The sequence below is a fragment of the Myzus persicae genome, unplaced genomic scaffold, assembly GCF_001856785.1.
Source record: "Myzus persicae strain clone G006 unplaced genomic scaffold, MPER_G0061.0, whole genome shotgun sequence".
NCBI classification, from domain to species: Eukaryota; Metazoa; Arthropoda; class Insecta; order Hemiptera; family Aphididae; genus Myzus; species Myzus persicae.
The window spans coordinates 426,948-433,155 of NW_019101384.1; positions in this window are offsets into that span (position 1 = coordinate 426,948).

Below are 6,208 nucleotides of genomic sequence, written 5' to 3' on the forward strand. Positions count from 1 at the left end.
TTGCGTGTAGCGTGTTCGATGTTTTGCACAGCGCATATACGACCTGCGAATGTTTATTGGTAAAATTCGTATTTAATAAATCACGGTTTCAGTACTTTTGTAATGTTTAATGGCTGCACCTCATTCTACTCACGTTATGTCTGGTTATGAGTATCTATATTGATTTTATGTTAATTTTTTGGTGCTAGTAATGTTTATCGTTATTTTTTTTGTGTGAACACTTTATTTTGTAGAAAAAGACTTGTACTCAAAGAGTGATTGCATGGCATACCAAAGAGCCACAGTTAAAAATAATCGTTTTGAATTTTTCGTAAAAATGTTATGATACTTACAAAATAATAGGTTTATAACCTACGAGTATTATTTATCGTTAATTAAAGACTATCGAGTTTTTAAATCCTTGCAAGTTATAAGCTATAGATGAACATAATTAATAATAAACTCGTACCTATCCCATATTTATATACTCATGTAAATTACTCGTTATATAATACAATGTCATGCTTTTATGTGACATAAGCTGTATTTGCAAACATTTTGACAGATTTTCACTTTTAAATCATTCAATGGTTTTTATAACTATTATATTTTTTTCGGAGAGGGGAGAAAAGTTAAACAAATAATAAAAATCAATATTGGCGCATGAACTTCAAACGTAGATACTTAAGCTGTCGAGAAATTGACATTTGGAATTTGATATAATATACACAAGTGCCGAACTACGTTACTTTCCATATACCTATATAATATAATATACTGTGTAGGCATAAGCCATAATATATAACGTATGTTTATATAGATTATAGGTATTCATATATGACGACCGGTAAGCCATCCAATACACTTAAATTCTATCGAGTTTCTATGCGTCGAACTCAAAAAATGTACGCATAGCTGGTTTTATTCGTATGCCATCTTGAATTTCTTTTAGTTGTACATAAAAATGTTTCTGGCAATCGTCGATCGATTTTTTCATTGAAAATTATTTTTATAGATTTTGAGCGGAGCGATGAATGTCGGTATTGATTTCCAAATCATGTGTCTTTTTTGGTTGAAAAGTTAATTTAGTTGGTACTATAGAGTAGTTAAAATGGAAAATTCTCAGAAGTTTTCAAAAAAATCTGGAAAAACAAAATAAAAATCTAAGGAAAAACGTACAAATCATTCTGTAACTACAAATTTATAAAATTTTCAATTTTTATAACAGGATTGAAAATTTAGACTTATACAATAAATCACAAGTGTAGTTTATACCCATAAATTCCAAACATTTTTTTTATAAACAGTTATTCTTAATACATATTATAAGTTCAAATTTGGTCGAAATTAGGTTATTCTGTGGAATTTAAAAATATTATTATAATATAGGCTGACTGACCGACTGATTACTGTAGTGACCCATGGGCACTTATAAACTACTGTACAACAAAGCGGTATCCACCTCTTTAGATTTATATTTTCCATAATAGTGTATTCTAGCCTCTAGGTTGGTACTAGCGATTACGTAAGATCGTCTGCCGTAGCCTTTGATTGATAAACTAAGATATCAATAATAATTATGACTGTCGGTGGCATTAAAGTCTCATTTGGACAGTCCAGTCGATTCGATTTTTCCGTTGCATTAATGACGCATGTGTATTAGAAATCAATTTTTAGTTTGAAATCAAAATTCATTTTGTTTTGTGCCTATTCTTAATATAGTATTATAGGTAATTGTTTACTTGAGTATGCGTGTAAGGAAAGTAGGAAAATGTAAAAGTCTCCTCCTCCCGAATAAAAATCCTGAGCGTACGCCTGGGCTTCAGCGGTTTCAAACCCCAATTTTATTTTATTTTTATTAAAATTGTGCCCCGATTATACGTGTATAGCGTATTAAATATATTTGCAATCTGATGTTCATATATACCTACATTAGGCCATAACAACAATACACCTATATCACTACAAAAATGTTCCTAACAGTATATTGTACTTCGAGTTATGCCTTTTGGTTCTGACGTTTATTATATTACATTACATTACATTATGGTGTTATGCATTTGTGCATCGGTGCGTTGAAGCTTTGCGTATAATACAATATTATATCATAATAACATTTTGATCTTATATTATTGTAACGTGGCATCGCGTAATATCGGCCTACGATAACGTATTATATTATAGTGGAGCGGACCAAATCGAAATGCGATGGTGAGGGTGATAACGTCAGGATTTGTCGTCTCCATTTTATAAATGCATAACTATATTATTATACGATAACACACACACTATGTATGTACTTTATTATATTTTGTAATTAGTGTATTTACGACCAGGTTTATTGGTACGATTTTTCGATTTGTATATTTAAGTAAATTGGCATAAAAATACTGTCAAACTGTAAATAATTTACCTGTCTTTTATGTGATTGAACGATTAAAAATTGTAAATATTTATAGTGTAGTTTCTTACAAATTACAATAAATCACTTTAAGGTTTAAAGTACACAGATTAAAATATTATTATTAGGTAGTACATTTTACTGGATTAGGCCAATTCATTGTAGGTACTCATCATAATTAATATTTCTTCTGATAAAAAAAATAATAATAACAAAACCGTTTGAATTTTAAAACTATTAAATCCACAACCAATATATAATACATAAATACATAATATATATGAATGTATTAACTTATAATCTTTACCGTATAATTCAAATCTTATTTAATTTTACGCTATATTTTTTTTTTTACCTCTTATTTTTATCTTTAAAAGTGCAAAATTAACCTTCAAAATTAATTTAGAAAATTGTTGGATTTAATTCTATTATAATATAATATTATGTTTGATAAACGCGATGTAAAAAAATGTTTATTTCTTAACATGCTTAAAAACACTACTTACTATCAAAAACTAAACTTACCGCACGCTAAAAATAGTTAAACTTCACTTTTATGGCTTTAATGTCAGCAAATTCTAAACCACAGTTTAAAAGTTGACCATTTTTGACATTTATCTTTCAATCAACTACATATTGAACGGTATAAAAAGCTTAAAATCTCATAGAAGAAAGTTTAAAGATAATATTATAATTATTTTTTTCTGAATTTAAATTTACTAAAACTTAATTTATAATATGTTTGATGTTTGCAACTTTGCATAGTACGTTTCAATATAATATGTATACCTACCTAACGTATGAACATTCGGTACCTAATGATTTTGCAAATATTTTGCAAAACGTTGGTAGTCAAATATTAATAAATCGTAAATCAATATTATAATGGTTTCATTCCTAAGTTTCTATCATTGGACGACAACATTAACGCAGTATATTGAAAGGTTTTACGTTATTTCTTCTGTTAATTCTGAAATATTTGCGGTATTTTGCTCATATTTTCTTGCAGCTGCTGCATTGTTCAACAATGCGTATTCCTTTTCAAATATTCTAGTGAGTAATAATAATAGTATAGTACTGTATAACATATATGCACTAGCCACAAGGTAAACATTTCGAGACAACTGGCGTCGCGAAAAGTGCTTTTTAGACTGGCGTGTGTTTGATGTCAGCCGCCTGTACAACAATGGTGTCTAAGAGACATAATTTAACGTCCAACAAAAATATTGACAGTACGGCTTTGAACTTACGCCAATGTACATAACAACAATAATAATAATAATAATAATCATAATAATTTACAATCGAAAATATTTTGAAGAGTAATAATGATTGTAACATTATTTTCGTCGCGTATTGATGCCTTAAAAAATATAATGTTATTTGCACGTGTATTGATAAATTAACCGATACTAATAACGATAAGTGATAACTTAGTAAGTTTTTTAAAACCACATGCATCACAATACACAGTTCCAGTAAGTTTTCTTTTACTAAACAATAATATCAGGCACGTTCATATAAAATTATCTATTGACTGTAAATTATAAAAAAAAAGAAAACAGTATAATTACAAGAACTAAACCGCTTATAATTTTAAACCAGTTAATATAATATTGTAATAAACAGGGTTAAGGACTAATTGAATTTGCATATTCCCATTAAATGGTCCTAAAAATGGCTAAGGAAAATAAAAACGTACTTTTTAATGAAAAATAAATTAAAATAATTTATAAAAACTAAAAAATGTCATAATATAAATTAAATATTTAGAAATATTTTTTTTTTGAACAAACAGCGTTTGTTTCAAATTTCATTTCATTTTTTTTAATCAGCATCATTTAATTATTATTCGATAACTATAAGCAGCAAACTTATTTCTATCATTATATAAAAGTATGGGTATGGCCGCGGTGTTGCTAAATGATAATATTCTCGTCCATAGGCGTGTGACGAGAAGACGTATTATTATAAAGAGTGACTAGCGCCAATCTGCACCTATTCGCGTAAAACGAAAAAAAAAAAACGAAACGGTAGTCTCGGTTGTTTGCTCGTGTCGTGTGCGTGGTACTTCGACAATAGTTACCTACCTATATTATTTGTATTGTATAATATATATATATATTCGATAACAATATAATATAATATTTTATTGTGAGTGCACATAGTATATTGACTGCGCGAGTGCGTGATGTATTCATCATTAGAAAATATGAAGCCGTCTTTATAACTCTGTTTGACTCGCGAGTGTGACTGTGCGAAATATTATATGTGATTGCATATTATATAGGACGTACGCGCGTTCATATAGTGTTGGAGAGTTCTAAAAGATATTTTATGCTCGAATCGTCCATCCGAATGAGCTTGTGTTTGTTTACTGTTTACGTAACAAAATAATAACGACCCTCGAGGTTTCATGGCGGTCAGTGCTAGTCGTCGTCCATAATATTGTTATTATCTATACAGACTACGTATTATTATGAAACAACTATACCCGCCTAATAACTTGTAATACTGTACGACGCTACCGTTTCGGGTGTTAGTGCAAATAATCGGAATTTGGATGTTGTATGGGAACCACCCACTCGTGGGCCATCACGCTTCGGTATAATGGTCAATATTATGTTATTATTTGTGATCAGTTATCACTTATCGGTGAACAGTGGCTAGTGAATATTGCCGTTAAAACGATGACTTTCGGGCGTTTCGACAAACGTATTTGGTTCTCTCCACATACACACATATATAATATATATATACAGATTATTATGCGTAAATTGAATATCGGTATTGAATTATGAATGTAGTAGGTAGTAGAACATATTGGTATGAAATGCATTTATTCTTGTACATATTATATTATTGTATCTAGGTATATTCCATGTTTCCATTAATGTAACATTGTTCTGATTGGGTCTGTGATTTTTTTTTTTTAATTTTTCAAAATATAATTTATTTACTATCAAACGAGATATCTGTCATAAAATTACATCAGAATAACCTTTTAAACAACACAAATAATACAATATTTTTCAAAACTATCCATATGAATAGGTATAGGTACATATTGATAAACAAAAATAAATTATTAAATTATGAAAGTTGTCGTGTAAGAATTTAATACCGAGCGTAAACGGCGAATGACATTAAATGCCATGTTTTTTTTAATGGCGGGGGAAGGAGGAGTGTTTTAACTTTAAAATTTAATGTAAATTATGGAGAGTTCACACACTAACCGTTGTATTCATCAATCTTCATGTTGTCATTTTTTTTTTATAGATTTAACGTAAATATATTTTTTGAAACTCCACTGCAAATCCATATCTATGTATAACTATATATTACTATGTAAACATTTTAACTTGTAACGTTATTTACTCGCGGTGCGGTTGAGAGTGATTGAATAGCTCATTAACACGCATTGCACAGGTTAATCTATTACCTAAAATCAATTAAGATTTCTCGATACCTTCGATATATACTGGTGGTCTAAATGCGTTCTGCAATAGGTGATTGAGATCGGTAGTAGGAATATAATAGGGGGGTCATGACCAACACAAATAATTACCAAGCCTATCTAAAATCATTTTCGAATTTCCCTTACACGTTTGACATGTGTTATTTAATTTTTTGTTATGTTGGAACGATATTTTATTATTTTTAAACGGTTTATAAATTATATTCTATTTTTGAACTTTTGAAGGCAACACTTTCAACTAGGAAATAAAAAAAAATTACATAAAAGATATTCAATAAAACGTTTTACGTTTTTATGATAATTTGTAATATATTTGTTCGTCTATTACACTACAGTCTACAGAATGATAA